The sequence below is a fragment of the Callorhinus ursinus genome, unplaced genomic scaffold (genome assembly GCF_003265705.2).
Source record: "Callorhinus ursinus isolate GAN/ISIS: 27379988/994484 unplaced genomic scaffold, GSC_fseal_2.0 scaffold9, whole genome shotgun sequence".
Taxonomy (NCBI): Eukaryota; Metazoa; Chordata; class Mammalia; order Carnivora; family Otariidae; genus Callorhinus; species Callorhinus ursinus.
Genome location: NW_027397071.1, coordinates 6,573,648 through 6,591,125, shown reverse-complemented (window position 1 = coordinate 6,591,125; position 17,478 = coordinate 6,573,648). Strand labels below are relative to the sequence as shown.

The 17,478-nt window shown below is 40.3% G+C and overlaps 1 protein-coding gene across 7 annotated transcripts in view; it reads left to right on the top strand.

Moving 5' to 3' along the window:
- The window catches only part of LRIG2 (leucine rich repeats and immunoglobulin like domains 2), a 71,315-nt gene that overhangs the window by 10,261 nt on the left and 43,576 nt on the right, over window positions 1-17,478 (top strand). The gene's annotated exons all lie outside the window — the stretch shown is intronic.

Below are 17,478 nucleotides of genomic sequence, written 5' to 3'. Positions count from 1 at the left end.
GGTTTCTAATCTAACTATTAACTTTTTTCTTGTATTTTCACAGAAGCTGCCCTCATTAAATGTCTGGCTGCTAGCATCATTAAGCGGATATTCTCTAATACCAAGTCCCATCCAAAGCTTTATCTGGTCCTTAATGGATAAAAGGCTACCGAACAAGAGAATAGACTTATATTGTGCAGAGGAAGGAAGAATGCCTCTTTCCTTGAACAAGAATAAGGACTGACAGATTCTTTGCTTAACCAGATTTTAGGCTCCTGAACCACCTTCTAGGCTCATCTGTATACGTTCTTGTAAAATGCAGTTTTAGCAAGAACCCTGCTAAGTCAGTTAAGCAAGAAGCCCTCACCCTCAGTATCTGATCACACCCTTGATATCTGGTTTTCTCATCTTCTAACATTCTCCAGGTGATGACTCGTCACCGAGGCCTGTCTTCAGTAAGAATCCGCTTAGCCAGAACCCACCACATCCCTGTTTTTACCTTTTAGTGATTTTCCATCCACTGATTTTGGCTGACCACCCTGCTCCTTGGCTATAAATTCCCACTTGCCCATGCAGTATTTGGAGTTGAACCTGATCCCCCCTTACTGCAAAATGTCACCACGGTGGTCCCTATACACCTGCACCACCTTGAATAAAGTCTTCCTCATGAGGTTTTAACAGGTGTCCTTGAATATTTTTTCCTTTTAACCCAGGGAGTTCTTCCTAGACATTTGGTGTCACAGAATTGAGATTCACTAGAATGGCCTTGGCTCATGGAAACGTGGTTTGGGAAGAGAGCGGGTAAAAAGATGGGAATGTGGAGCCATTGATTCCTGGGTGGCATGTTCCCCTCTGGAATGGAGCAGCAGCTGTGCTGCTCTCAGTTACTAAAGATAAAAGTTACAAATGGAATTTAGAGATGGATCTAATTCCCAGCACTTTGGTTCACTGGATATGTAAGGGAATGGAAACTAATAAGGAAAAGGTGAAACGTTAAGTCCTTTGGCTATTGTTACGTGTGATAGTTAAAATGAAATTAAAATGGAGTTCTGGATCAGAACTTGATGCTAGACGGAGATCAGATTTCAGTGAGTCTGAGTTTTGGCTACTAGCCTCAAAGCTGCCCCCCCAAAGGGTAAATTATGCAAAGACAACAAAGTTACCTCCAAAACCTCTGGTCACCAAGACCATTGGTGTATGTAGGGGGAGGGCAAAACCAAGAAACTATTGAAACCAGGGAATATTATGTGAAGGAGTTGTTTTCATTCTGTGGATCAGTAATTAGTTTCCTGAAGAACCTTTATTAAAATGGATTGTGAGAGTAATTAACTTAGGAGTAGTATCTGGTTTTAAATGCTGTAATGTGGGAGACCATGTTTGGGTTGGCGCAGAGTCCACAGCTCACTATGGAGCAATCACAGATGGCTCTATGTGATCCAGACCCAAAGCAGGTTATTCCCGAGGGAACAGCCAGCCTGGTGGACTGGATAAAAGCCACTCTAAGGTTTGTTTACCCTGATAATGGGGACTGCCCAACCGGCCCTATAAATGCCAAGTGGAACACCCCCAATGGAGCAGTTGGTATGCTTCATATATGAGCTGTATGGGATTATGATAACTGGAATATTCATCTGCTGAATATGTTACTCCATTGATAGTAAGTGCTGTGATTAAGGGGAGCTCTTTTACGTGAACACCCCATATAACCTTAAGTGCTGCAAAACCGAGGGACAGTTGGGGAAGCCTTATGTATTTGCTGTCTCAGCTTCCCCTCCCAGGTTTTATCGCTGTTAATAAAAACATTAGGTTAATTAGCAAGAGAAAGAGGAAAGGCAAAGGAGAGAATCAAGGGACTGGTCTTAGCAAGGTAGGAAATTTTAAATAGTTTTTAAGAAATAAGGTGAATAAAGCAAATATCATTTGGAGCAAAACAAAGGAAAAAGGGAAGAATCATGGGATTCAACCCAGCAGAATGGAAAGCTTTAGATGGTTATTAAGAAATGGGATGAATAAAACAGATATTGATGGGGTTAAAACAAAGATTTTAGTATAACACTATTTAGATTGGGCAGGCCAAAGGGACCTTTTTCTGGTTCCTCTCCACCCTAACATAAAGGGCCCCAAACAAATATATTTACCCCAGTTTGGAGAAATTTAAAAATCTGAAGGCAGATTTTACAATGAGTAATGTGACTAGTAATTGCTTGGGGCATTGGGTAGATAGATTAAATGAGCTAAAAACTGACAAAGGGCTAGGGTCCCTTGGCTTCATCCCTGGGCAAGACCCAAAGCCTTTTGCACAAGAGTGGGTAAAATGGTCAGGAGGTGGAGAAGGAAAGTTCCCAGGATTTCCTTGATATGGGAGCCTCTTGCACTGTGGTACCAAATACCAAAACCCATTGATAAAGCCCTGATGCAGTTGAGAGAATATAAACATGTAAGGGTTGATAGGATTTTGAAAGTTGGAATGTTTAAACAAGGCTTTATGTAAAGAAGTCATGTCTCCTTTACCTGAATGTTTTATGGTAATGAGTTATGTCTGGCGTGGGGAACACTTTGCCCTAGTATTGTAAAACCAAAACCTGTTAATAAGGTCCTAATGGAGGCTACAGTTAGGCATGTAAAGTGAAAGTTTGTGAGAATTGGTGTGTTTGAACAGGTTTTTACCTGATTGTATTAGGGAGATGGACCTTATATCTGACTGGGGAATATTTCCTTTATTATTGTAAAACAGAAGTCAGGTAAATTCACCTTTCAATATTAATTGGATACACTAAAGGGGAACCAGTAGAAGCCCACACAGTGTAGAAGTCCAAGTGCTCGTATGGACAAATTCTCTGTGCGGTAGTGGACTGTAGTGTTCCATAGACTGGGGCTTATGGCAGAAGCCTGTGAGTGCCTGCCAGGAGTGACTTACTGGACTTTGGACTAGAGAATTCCCACCTGAAGGGCAATTATTGCCTTGCTATTGGACAGTAGTTGAAACAGCCACTGTGACTCATAAAGTCATAAACTTGAAAACTGAAATACTTATGATGTCTTGCACAATGTCAGATAACACTTCAATAGGTAGGGCAGTGCCCAGAAGAGTTCTGTAATAAAATGGAAAATGCAAGGAGGAGCTACTCAAGGGAGCCTCTTTCCCCCTAAGACTGACTTGGGAGCTGTGTGAGGAGCTGCTGGATTCTGTTGTCACTTGGGCAGTGTCCTATAAACAGCTCATAACTGGCCCAACAAAGAGCTAGTTGGTTTGTGGATGGCAGTTCCAAGGTGAACTTCCTGTTTGGAAGGCCACCATTCTGATTGGAGAAGGTAAAGACAAATTAGCTTGGTGGGCTGAATTGCATGCTGTTTTTCTAGCAGCATGGATGAATCGAACAGTGGTAAAAGCCGCCCCTGTGTTTGGGTTTTTACTGTTTCATAGGCAGAGGCCAATGGCTTGGCCATATGGCTGTGTAGAAGAACAGTGGAAACCTGGCCTATTAAAGGGATGCCCACCTAGGGCACAGCCCTATGGAAATCGCTGCAGGAATTTGAAGTGTGCATTAAGGTAGGACATGTCGATGCTCATCAGAAGAACCCTTTTCAGGTTTGTAAGGCAGTTGGAATCAACAGGCAATATCCCTGTGTGCTTGCTTGAGGTGGCCACCTGGGCCCATGACATAAGTGGGTAATGGGGCATGCAGCAATGCAAAGATGACCGAATCTAGACATAATCCTCTTGTACCTTCTGAGGCACAAAATGCCCGTAAGAACTGTTTTATCTGCAAGCACAATAGAGATTGTAGATGGCTAGGTGGCAGATTCCCATTGGGAAGGCCCTGCATATAGGTGGCAAATGAGACTGATGCTGTAACCATGGTAGTTTACAAATGGGTCCTGATAGGAGTAGACACTGAGTCTGGACTGGGCTTTGCTTATCTGACAGTAGATGCAAATGCTCAGAGTACTAAAGAAGAACTGGACACAGAAGATAATTATAACAGTTTGGGATGGTTGACCATGACCGAGGAATATACAGCTCATAGTGTCCAACCAATGGGCAGAGAGATGTCCTCCTCAGAGTACTAGTTTAATAGAGAAGTGAGTGGGCAATGAAAACATTGGTTGTGTAGAATGGGAGGTAAACATCTGAATGTATGGCTTACGTTCATGAGCTCCTGAGAGTGCTCTCATTCATCATGAAGTGGGGCTAAAGGAGCGGCCCCACCAGGCAGAGTCCTCTTTTTTTTCTGGTGGATCTGGGGGAAAGGGGGTGGCAAAGGATGCGGGGCGACTCTGCAGTTCTTACCAAGTTACCAAGTTCTTATCTTTGCTTAATGACTGTACTTTTTCTTCTTCACATCACCTCAACTTTTTTCTTTTGTGCTTGATACACTGGTCATAGGACCAGGGCTGCAAATACAAAGTGCTGAAAACAGGGATGATTCCTTAGCAAGAAACTGTATTTTTAAGCTTGGGTTAGAATCCTAAGGGCCTGATGGGGTGGATTGTACCTTCACCTTATCTGGCAAAATGGAGGTTAAGAGTGAATGCCACTCTATTGCTTGGTGGCAAGAATAGCCTAGTGGTTCTATATCTATATAACCTTTCCCCAACGGAATGGAGAGGACTGAGGGGGAGGTGGTACCTACTAGACTATTATTGCTGTTTGCAATCTAGGTCAGCACAGTAGCCGAACCTGATGTCTCTTCCAAAGGGGGGAGAGTTTGGGTATAAGTGGAGAGAAGGAGCAATAGTAGCTGAGGGTAAAGGAATGAATAAATGGGTTGGATAATGAGGGAAATCCAATGTTAACACCTCAAAAGGGGCTCAGAGTAAGCTATCATCTCTTAGTTATACCAGATGCCTGGCTGAAACTGTGTTTGCCTACACCACTCCTGCTTTTGTGACCTCACAAGATTGGAAGCCTGTGAACATGAGTGGCCTTGCCTGGAAAGCATTTTCATATGAGATGATGATGGACTAGTGCAAATATTAATGACTGAATGGGATTCTAATGTGTCAGTATCTTTTGAGTTGTATATCTTTTTGCTTTAAGGGGGTCTGTGGCCAGAGACCAAGGTGGGCTGTGAAATAATATAAAAAATATATATTGGTCTCTGACCCTGGTTGGTGGCACAGAGCTCCTGAAATCCTTGAAATTTCCAAGTGATTAGAGCATTGGGAGCATCCTGTGCTCTAATACTTGTTCTTTGACTCTGACTCCTGACACAGTGCCTACTACTTATACTTAACTTTTGTGTCTGTGATATTTTCACCATACTTCTTTTTTTTAATTTTTTTTTTTTAGATTTTTATTTATTTATTAGAGGGGTGCCTGAGTGGCTCAGTCGGTTGGACGTCTGCCTTCAGCTCAGGTTGTGATCTCGGGGTCTTAGAACCAAGCTCCGCTTCAGGCTCTGCTTGGCAGGGGGTGAGGGGGGAGTCTGCTGCTCACTCTCCCTCTGTGCTTTCTCTCTCTCTTTTTCAAATAAATAAATAAAATCTTTAAAATAAAAAAAAGCGAGCATGAGTGGGGTGGGGGCAGTGATGGTGGTGGAAGGACAAAGGGAGAGGGAGAAGCAGATTTCCTGCTGAGCAGGGAGCTCGACACAGGCCTCGATCCCAGGACCCTGAGATCACGACCTGAGTTGAAGGCAGATGCTTAACTGACTGAGGTGCTACCCAGGAGCTACCCAGGTGCTCCTTACCATAGTTCTTACAGAGAAGTGAGATGGGCTGTGGGGCTGAATTGGGGGGTAGTCTTCAGGGACTGAACTCTTAACTTGTAGGGTCTGCTCTAATTCCCATTAATGTTGGAACTGCATTGTGGGACAGCCAGTTGGTGTTGGAGAATTGGTTGGTGTGTGGGGGGGAATCATACATCTGGTGTTAGGAGTATTGTATATATGAATAAAGGTAGGAAGAAATGGAATTTTTCCTAGACAGAAACCTATTTAGATTCTGTCTTTATGCTTCTCTGTTATCAGAAACTCTTTTCAAATTTTATTTGGTTATTCAAAATTTGATTGGATTGTCCATGGGTGCTAAGCTCTGTATCACATTATTCTGATTTTACACACGCACACACGCACACACACACACAGAGACACGCAGGAATTGGAGGACCAAATGTATCAAATTCTTGTTTTGCCAAGTGACACCATTAGAACCCCTATTCTCCAGTTATTTGTTGTCATGGTCATTTCATGACAGCACCAAAAAATTAGGAAGTACATAATTTTAGAAATAAGGACAATTCTGTAGATTAAATATATTTAGCTTTATGGTAAACTTGTAATCTTGTCCTTCCTATTTTCATTTCACTGTGGACTGGTAAAAACTTTATCATGGATCAGTATTGGGGAATCACTGCTATATTAGATTAAATTTCATATGTAGTTACTTCTGGTTTCTTTCTTATCTCTCTGTTTTCATTATGGTAACTTTAAGACTTGTTTGCATTTGTTTTTTTAGAATAGTTGTGAACAGATGAGTTCTTTAGATACAAAGAGGACATTAATTTATATTGAGTAACTCTAGGAAAGTCCGAACTTGGATGTGACTTGAGCTTTAACCTCTTTAGCTGCTGCTCTCTCTAAGTAACATGGGCAGAATGTTTTCACTGTTAGGTAACAGGTAGAGTCAGCCTTCATCCCTTCAAAGGTCCAGAGCTCACTACCAGTGACTTGTGTGATGTCAAGGAAAAATTGCATAGCTTTGTCAATACTTCATATTTCCTTTCTAAAGGGGTAGATAGGGGTTCCTGGGTGGCTTAGTTGGTTAAGTGTCTGCCTTCAGCTCAGGTCATGGTCCTGGAGTCCCGGGATCGAGCCCTGGGCCAGGCTCCCTGCTCAGCAGAGAGTCTCTTTCTCCCTCTCCCTCTGCTGCTCCCCCTGCTTGTGTGTGCTCTCTCTCTCTCTCAAATAGATAAAATCTTTAAAAAAAAAAAATAAAGGGGCAGTTAATTTGTAGTATCCTTCCTTTCTACATTTATTGTGATACTGGTAAGGATAGTGATACACTTTGGAAAACATTCTTAGGTTTTAGAAAGTGATAGGGAAGTTGATTTGAGGGCCTTTAAGTTCATTGCATATGTATGTATGTTTTTCTGAAAATGAACTCTCAACCTTCCATTGTATGTTGTGAAGAAAACTGTGAGAGGCAGAAACATAACATTGACATAATTTGATACTCTTTAGTTGGATAATCTAGCTGGAATGTGAAAAGAACTTTAATTGCTTTAAACCACAAGGTGGTGAACTGAAAAGGAGTCCTTTTAGAAACAGTACAGATGTGATTTCATTTCTACTAAGGTCCCTCATTTACCTCATTTATTTATTACTATCATCTATTACTATCAACCTTTATTTTCTACTTCCTCCATCCATTTTGTTGTGTCCGTGTTATTTTCACCATACTTCTTACAGAGAAGAAAGATTGGCTATATGGAACTGAGCATACAGTGCGTTTAGAAAGCTGGTTCACTCTGATCAAACCTAGGTAGGACTTCCTTCTCTTGGCCTCTAGGCTTCCATAAGGCAGAAGTCAGGGGAAACTCTTTGTGCTCTGGATGATACTACCCTGTTCCAAGTCAACACTTCAGAGTAAAGAACTGGAAAGTTTCCCTATGTCTTCATTCCTCTCATGCTCACATTCTCCCCACCAATCAGTATCTGCCATGAGACCATCAGCACCAGTCTCATGCCCTTGATTCTTGTTTACACCAGTCTCCACAAGAATCTCAGGACTTTGAGGTTATCTGTCCTCTCCCAGAGACAATCCCAAATCCTTGGCCCTCTTTTTGTCTTTAGCAGGCATCATTTTCTGACATGCTACATATTTTACTTTGTCTTCTTTTCAGTAGATTGTAAGTGTCACGAGGACATGGATTTTTGTCTGTTCATTGCTGTAGACAGTGATCAGCAGTAAGTACTCAAAATATTTGTTGAATGAATGTGGTAAATAATTGAATTAAAGTGTGTGGTTGTGTCTTCTGAGGAGGGAGAGGTCAAGACAAGTTCAAAGCAGTCTTTTCTCATTTGCTTCTCTAGTCTTTTATATATTTTATTAGAGGGTTTCTTTTCAAGGCACCTCATTTTCCATAGTAAACACTGTGAATGAATCAGGGTATTAGCTAATTAGTTGCATTTTAGCATCATCTTTTTCTTTTTAACAAAAAGAAAAATTCTAAATATAGGCACATTAAGTTACTACTAACTCTAGTTCTCATCTTACTCTGTGTGGGTTGTTTTGTTTGAGTGTACCAGAACTTTTCCATGCATAAATAATCTTTCATTTATTCTGATCATCTTTGTTTTTATAGGGCTTTGCAGCATCTCTTAGATATTTACTAAATATCAGTGAATAATCAGTTGCACACACAGTGTCATGGCCTGCCGCTGTGGTTTGAGGAGTTTTTAGCCTGCACAACTTCATTCCAACCTGTACAGCAGCCACCTGTTTCTAGAGTTGGGATACTTCAAAAGACATTTCGTCTTTCACATACCTTATCTTTCCAGACTCTAGGAGAAACACTAATTTTATTCTTCAAAAGAAACAGACCTACTGGTAAATTCCTAAAGTACATTGGGGGTAAGGGGAATATGCTACCATGGTGTTTCCAGAATCTAACATATATTGTCCTTGGCTTGCATACTGCTGTTACAATGAACCTTTTCACTTCCAAAAATCATTTCAAAGCATATACAATATGTTTTTCTTTCATCGCATTAAAGATTTAACATATTTCATCTTTATCCTGGTCTATCTGGGGAAGTGGTAAACAGAAGATGTGATCCCATGAAATCTTTCACAATCTTCAAGGCATTTTTGGTTAGTTCAGAAGATACCTAAGAAGAAAACCTACAATGAGAGAGCCTTAAGAAATCTGAATTAATACATTATTTGCTGTAGATCGTTTAGGGTTGGTTGTTAACACAGGTCTACCCTGAATTATCTTGATATTTTACATGGAATCCAGCATAAGTTAACAATTTAAACTTCTTTTGGCACTGTGAGAGTGACTATCTTATCACACTTTACCTAGCACTAGTTATTGTTAAAAATTTTGTTTTTTATCATTTGGTAGAAGGAAAGTGTTTTGATTGCTTTTGTTTGTGCAGTCTCTTTGGTTAATTAACTTTACCTCCAGTGCTTGCCTTGCCCTGAGTGGCACTTAATTTTAGATGTTGGAACCACGTGGAAAGAAGAGCCACAGTGTGCTCTTTATATCCCTAAGGATTTTTACCTTCAACCTTTTCCCTTTCTGATAAGATCTTGCTGGGTGTGGAAACAATAGTTACGGGATTAGGAATAAAACAAGGCTGTAACTGCAAAGAAAAGAAACCTAGGGTAATTAGCTTTGCTATGGACTCTCATACCCAAGCCCAAATCCCACTCCTCCCCAGTGAAATACGTAGTCAAGGGTTATCAAAGAATCAGTTGGTATGTCTTGCTGCGTTTATCTACGAATGCATTTTAAAAATCTCATTTTGGGGCGCCTGGCTGGCTTGCTCAATGGAGCATGCAGCTCTTGATCTCATAAGTATGAGTGCCATGTTGGGTGTAGAGATTACTTAAAAACAAAATCTTGGGGAAAAAAAACAAAAATCTTAATTCAAAAAGCATATATAAATTATGAGAGGGCATATATACTCATTTAAAAAGGGCAAAACAAATGTATTAAATAGAAATAAAAGCATCCATTTCTTCCTTTACCCTTTTACCCCACCCTCCTGTGGTACAAATAGGCATTTAAAAAAAATTTATTTCAGTGAGAGAGATAGAGCGTGTGTGCGCACACCTGTGGCATTATGGGGGGCAGAGGAAGAGGGAGAGAGAAACCCAAGCAGACTCCCCACTGAGTGCAGAGCCAGATGCGAGGCTCGAGTTCAGGACGCTGAGACCAGACCCCAGCTGAAACCAAGAGTTAGATGCTCAACCAACGGAGCTACCCAGGCACCCCTGGAATTTTTTATTTTTATTTTTTTTTAAGAGAGAGTGTGTGTGTCAGGGGAGGAGCAGAGAGAGAAGGAGAGAATCCCGAGCCGACTCCATGTGTTGAGTGTGGCGCCCATGTGGGGCTAAATCGATCCCATGACCCTGAGATCACGACCTGAGCCAAAACCAAGAATCTGATGCTCAACCAACGGAGCCACCCAGGTGCCCCAGGAATTTACTTTATAGGAATTTCATCTTGATAGTGAATAAGATTTAGTAGCATCTCCGTGCCAGTGAGGCTTTAGTTTAAGGTCATTCTATAAACTCCAAGAGGGAGCATATAAACTCCAAAAATGTCTGTTTTGTTCATGTTTGCTTAGTGTGTTGCCTGGCAAATGGTAGGTGTCAAGTCTTTGTTGACAGATTTATTGTGGGGCAAGAAAAGGAAAAGAATTGAGAGAATCTTTTTTTTTTTTTTAAGATTTTATTTATTTATTTGACAGAGAGGGAACACAAGCAGGGGGAGTGGGAAAGGGAGAAGCAGGCTTCCCACTGAGCAGGGAGCCCGATGCGGGGCTTGATCCCAGGACCCTGAGATCATGACCTGAGCCGAAGGCAGTCGCTTAATCAACTGAGCCACCCAGGCGCCCCGAATTGAGAGAATCTTGACAGCATCCTCTGGCCACAGGCTTTGGGTTACTGGATTTCTGGACTAGTGCAGTGGTTCTCAGTGCTGACTGCACATTAGACTGTCACCTGGAGAGCTTTCACAGAATACCAATGCTTGGGCTCCACACTCCAGTGATTCTGATTTGATTGGTTTAGGGTGAGCCCCCAGCATCAGTATGTTAGAGTCTTATGATGCCTGCAGCAGTGATGGAGAACCACTGAACCACAGACAGTTGTTGCTTACTGAATGTTAATTGAGATCTGTGGTTTCCTTAATTCTTTGAAAGTCCTTTATGCTTTGAAGGACACATTTTTATAGAAAATATTGTCCTTATGTTTCATTATATTAAAAATACTTTGCATTTCTTGATATACAACATATATATTCAGCACACGGATATTCAAAAACTTACTTGTATATTAAGATAATCATTTCTTCCTGATGCTAGAAAATACATTTCCTTCATCTTTGGTCCATGACATTTTGTATGGTATATTTTATTTTTTATTTATTTGAGAGAGAGAGAGAGAGTACATGAGAAGGGGGAGGGTCAGAGGGAGAAGCAGACCACCTGCTGAGCAGGGAGCCCGATGCGGGACTTGATCCCGGGACTGCAGGATCATGACCTGAGCTGAAGGCAGTCGCTTAACCAACTGAGCCACCCAGGCGCCCCTGGTATATTTTATTTAAAGGCCCTTCAGTCCTAATGGAATATGGGCATTTGACAGTAGAGAAAACACATCATATTAACAGTTTAGCAAAAATATGTGTATATATTTTTTAGAGATTTTATTTATTTGAGAGAGAGAATGAGAGCATGAGCAGGGGAGGGTCAGAGGGAGAAGCAGACTCCCTGCAGAGCAGGGAGCCCAATGCGGGAATTGTGGATCATGATCTGAGCTGAGGGCAGTCGCTTAACCAACTGAGCCACCCAGGTGCCCCAAAAATATTTTTGAAGAATATTTGAATTCTTATGCAGTATTCTCTTTTCGATGTCAAAGTGACTCGACTTGTTTATTCTGTAATATTCCAGTCATCAAAAATATTAAGATGTTCAGCTGATGCAAATAAAAAATAAAAGCAGTTTAAGTAACTACATCCTATCTAAATTATTAATTTCATGTTTGGGACAAAAACCAGAGGAACAGAATAGTTGATGCAACCTTTACTTTGCTATAAACCCTTTTTTTTTTTTTAAATGTGTGTATTCTTTACCTATCTCCTTTCCTTGTCCTTCCCCAGCTTTTCCCCACAGAAGAAATTGTGTTATTTGTAACAAACTTAACTGCAGGAATAACTGTCAAAATAATTAGTGGTGATTAGCAGTTTTAAAGTTAAATCATAAATAGTGCAACATTAGTGAAGTGTGGTATAAATAAATTTGTAACAAAACTATGGGTTCCTCTTACACATTTTTATTTTTTACATATCTATTTTCAAAATCACTCTTACACCTTGCTTATATAATAAGAATCTTGGCAGATTGCTTCAGGAAAAGCATAACCAACCCTGAGCATAAGTATGGTTATTTGAAGAGATATTAGACTTTGTGCCAAGTTAAACTATGCAGATATTAAGGGATGATGGTTTACATTAATAATGAGAAATCCAACTAGTGCTTGGCTTTGATTAGACCTTCCTTTTCTACCAATAATGTAGGTGATAAGATAACTTGCTTTAATATCCATTCACTCCTAAAAATCTTTATATTGACTTAAATAAAATATAAATAGTCTGATACAAAGACGTGAACCCAGTTGATATGCAGAAAATGCTTACTAATGATGATGGAAAATGCATAGCTTTCTGTATATTTTCATGTATAAGCAACAGCATTTGTTCTGCTATTGCTGAATTATTATTTTATTAGTATGCCATGATTTTGTACTGCTTGCTAAAACTTAAACTCTGTTCACTGGTTTGGAATTTGAAGGCCAGACACTAGGTTCTGAAATGGAGTTTACTGTTTCATAAATCAGTCCAAAAACAGTCTAGTACATTTGCATTTTCCACTATCTTTCTGAGGTATATTACTGATTAGGAATATAAGAGAACCATCTAGTTACTTTTTTTTTTTCTTTTGTTCAGTTCATAATTAAGTTGATTTGGTCAACATAGGGCATTCTGAAAACATTCTGTAGGAAAAATTTTTTTTTTTTTTTTTTTTTTTTTATTTTCTACGTTTATTTTTGGTTATTTATGTGTACAATCCTCAGTGGCCAGGTTTGCTAAAGGGGATCAACAGTGAAGCCCTGAGTCGGCTCAGACTCCACCAGTGAAGACCTGAGTCAACAAGTCACAGGGGGAACCCCCCCAACCCCAAGCCAGGTACCCCGCCACAGATGTAGGTGGGAAGTACGGCCCCACACGGACTGGAGCCTCAGGAGCACGTTCCTCAGAAAACAGGTTTTTGACAAATGCTGACATTTTACAGTGTAAACAGAGGAGACTTTGCTAAGCAGGCCCAGATGAGTAGGGCCAGGCTCACCCAGCAAGCTGCCGGCCATGCGCCCAGCACAGCCCAGCCCCCGGGGAAGGAAGACTTATCCTCTCCAAATTCACCAAACAGAAAGTCAGAAGCTGCTAAAATGCAGGTAACAATACCAAAACATTCTCAGAAGAACAACGGAAATGAGAAGGGAGCTCATTAAATACATTCGGTTTGGCTTTGTGCCCACATGGAAACACTCCAAAGTGATGGGCGGTCCCGCAGAACTGTAGGAAGAATTCTAATCTCTTAGAAAAGTAATTGAATTAAAATTTTTTCTAGTCACATTCTTAGTTGTAGATAGATTTTATATGTGAGTTTATTTTTATATTTAGACAATATTTTCCCATGGTAGACTATTAAAACAGTACAGGAGCATATAAAGTGGAAAAATAACAGTTCCTTTGTTCCACCTAAGGAAAACCCACTGTTAACCATTTCTTGGGTATACTTCTTGAAGTTCTACACACATCTTTTTTTTCTTTGAAATGCACATGTGCCTGCACATACACGAAGCCGTACTGTGTGCCATCTGTAAATAAATGTGTTATTTTTGAGGCGCCTGGGTGGCTCAGTCAGTTGAGCGACTGCCTTCAGCTCGGGTCATGATCCTGGAGTCCCAGGATCGAGCCCCGCATCGCATCGGGCTCCCTGCTCGGTGGGGAGTCTGCTTCTTCCTTTCCCTCTGCTCCTAGCCGCTTTATTTATCTCAAATAAATAAAATCTTTAAAAAATGTGTTATTTTTTACTGGCTGCAGAGATTTCTATTGTATGGAACTTTAATAAGGTATTTAAGTGATCCCATTTTAATAAACATTTAGATTTTATTTTATGATTTTGCTATTCCAGTAAATTCCTGGTAGATACCGCTTCATAATTATGTGGCCGTATATAGAATAGATCCGTAGAGGTATCACTGGGTAATTATAAAACATCAAATCTTGTGATATAGGTATGTACTTTAATAACTTGACCAAATGTTTGGTGGATTGCCTTGTTTTTGGAATCTTTCTCATAAAATTGAAATTCATAAGCAATATTTAGTTTACTACTTTTAAGTTAATGTAGGGGAGTAGTTCCAATTAATTAAGGTTTTACCTTGGGAAATGGATTGTGTCTGCATATATAATAGATAAATACTCAGAAAAAGTGACAGTGCTTGACCATCATTGTATTTCAATCCAGTAATAAGTTATTATATACATACTCATTTGTATGCTAAGCATTTGATATATATTCTTTTAATTTCCTGAGCAGTTGAGTGAGATCGGTACAGTGTTCTTATTTAATGTTAGAAGATTAGAGAGGTTGAATGCTTTGCCCAAGGCCCCAGACTGGCCACATGGAAACTATTCTTAAATTTAACTGTCCATTGAACACTACATCAGAAACTAATGATGTACTATGTGTTGGCTAATTGAATTTAAATTAAAAAATGTAACTGTAGGATTCCTATTTCCTGTTTTGTCATTGTATTCCTTCCAGTGAAGCAATATTTTCAGTCATTAAGAACCCAGTGAAAATATCATGGAAGAAAATAAAACCTGCCTCTGATTCTTGAAATGAAAGCTGCCATCTCCCTACCACCTCCAACTTTTTGGGTTCATATAAAAAGTGTTGTACAGTGTATTACAAATAAATAGAGCAAATTGAGAGAAAATTTAATTTGGAATCACATTATGCTTCATGCTATAATAAAATCTCGTTTATCCTAAAGATAATTTACCCAATATCTCTAGCCATCTCTCATTCAGCCAAAAAACAAATGCTTCCAGGAACCACCCAGGTGCCCCTGACCTTTGTTTTGTGAACAGGAATCCCTGTCTTGGGTTCCTGGGTGGCTCAGTCGGTTAACCGGCCAACTCTTGATTTTGGCTCAGGTCATCTCGATTGTGGGATCGAGCCTCTCGCCAGGCTCAATGCTGGAGATTCTCTCTCTCCCCCTCTGTCCTCCCCCCCATCCCCGAGCTCTCTCTCTAAAAAAAAAAAAACAAACGGACAAATTATGCTGGATAAATATGTAAAGCATTGACATACCTAAACTGTTGGATATATGTTCTTAACTTTTAACTTTTGTGAAGGGCCCTTTTCATTGAAGTATTGTTATTGTTGAAGTTCACAGCATAGTCTACTAGTGCTGCAGATTCTCAAAAATGAAAAAGATTGGTGATGACTCAAAAGTGTACACACGTGACTGGGCAGAAGAAAACCTCTGTATCTGTGTTGCTGTAGGACTTTTTTGCAATTAGCTTGCAGACCTTGATTCCCCTCCTCAGAGTGTTGTGATTGCTCTGTACATTCTATAAATTATTTACACCCTGATGGTACTAAATGACTATATTAATGGCACCTCTGACTCCACATGATATCAAGAACTTTAATAATTCAATACTTATTACAGCTACATCCCTGTAAATTAGCATGCGTGGGAGCTGAGTTTATAACATTGAGATAAGACCTTCTCTGAGATCTTTACTCTCCAAGCATCATGTCCATAAATATTCAGATTTTAGTGGTGTTTAAAAATGAAGGATTATTGACTGTTACAAAGCTAGACTCTTTTAGGTTTTGTTTATCAAGCATTAGATTACTTCAAGTTCTTAAGTACATTTTAGGGATATTCAAGTTGAAAATATTTGAAAGACGGTTCTCCATTTTCAGGACTTTTGCTTAAAAAAAAAAACAAACCCAAAACCTGACAAACCAGCGTTAGCTTATGCAAATTAAATGGAATTAATGATTTGCCACTGGGAGGAATGGTGAGAGACTTTAAGTATCCAAATTCTTAATCTAAGAGTTTTATTTATTTTTAAAAGATTTTATTTATTTGACAGAGAGAGAGACACAGCGAGAGAGGGAACACAAGCAGGGGGAGTGGGAGAGGGAGAAGCAGGCTTCCCGCAGAGCAGGGAGCCTGATGTGGGGCTCGATCCCAGCACCTTGGGATCATGACCTGAGCCGAAGGCAGATTCTTAACGACTGAGCCACCCAGGTGCCCCAGTCTAAGAGTTTTACATCTGATAGTCAAAGTCTTCCAGTTTTAGTCTTCTTCAGCCTTTTTGAAGTACTTTATTATTTTTTTATTTTTTATTTTTTATTTTTATTTTTTAAAGATTTTATTTATTAGAGAGTGAGAGAGCACGAGAAGGGGGGAGGGTTAGAGGGAGAAGCAGACTTCCTGCTGAGCGCAGGGAGCCTGATGCGGGACTCAATCCCGGGACTCCAGGATCATGACCTGAGCTGAAGGCATTCGCTTAACCAACTAAGCCCCCTAGGCACCCTTTACTTTTTATTTTTTAAAGATTTTATTTATTAGAGCACACATGAGAGACCACAAGCAGGGGGAGCAGCAGTTGGAGAGGGAGAAGCAGGCTCCCCACTGAGCAGGGAGCCTGATGAGAGGCTTGATCCCAGGACCTCTAGATCACACCCCGAGCCGAAGGCAGACGCTTAACCGACTGAGCCACCCAGGCACCCCTTGAAGTACTTAAAAAAGAAATGGGAAGGGCATGGTTATGGAAAGCAAGGGTGTGTCTGTGCACTCCCATATGCACATGTCATGATTAAATTACAGAGGGAAATTTAGGTATAAAAGAATGCATACATTTCTAGGGAAGAGGGGGAATGGTTAAGTCAATGTTGAATCTATCTTTAGTTTTCCAGTGACTCTACCTGAGTACTTAAATACTGCTTTTCAAAAAGACAAAAAGGTGGATGGAACTGGAGGGTGTTATGCTGAGTGAAATAAGTCAGTCAGAGAAAGACATGTATCATATGACCTCACTGATAGGAGGAATTCTTAATCTCAGGAAACAAACTTGAGTGTTGCTGGAGTGGTGGGGGGGGTGGGAGGGATGGGGTGGCTGGGTGATAGACATTGGGTAGGGTATGTGCTATGGTGAGCGCTGTGAATTGTGCAAGACTGTTGAATCACAGATCTGTACTTCTGAAACAAATAATGCAACATATGTTAAGAAAAAAGAAAAAGAAGAAGATAGCAGGAGGGGAAGAATGAAGGGGAGTAAGTCAGAGGGGGAGACGAACCATGAGAGACAATGGACTCTGAAAAACAAACAGGGTTCTAGAGGGGAGGAGGGTAGGGGGATGGGTTAGCCTGGTGATGGGTATTAAAGAGGGCACGTTCTGCATGGAGCACTGGGTGTTATGCACAAACAACGAATCATGGAACACTACATCAAAAACTAATGATGTAATACATGGTGATTAACATAACAATAAAAAATTTAAAAAAATGGCAAAAAGACAAAAAGGTTACTAAAATTGACAATTTGTAACCCTAGTACTTAGCATAGGGCCTGGCACATGGTTCAATAAATGTTTATTGCATGACTACCTGATGATCAGATCAATCCATGTAATTTAGGTACCTGATATTTTGATAACTCAAACAGCTATA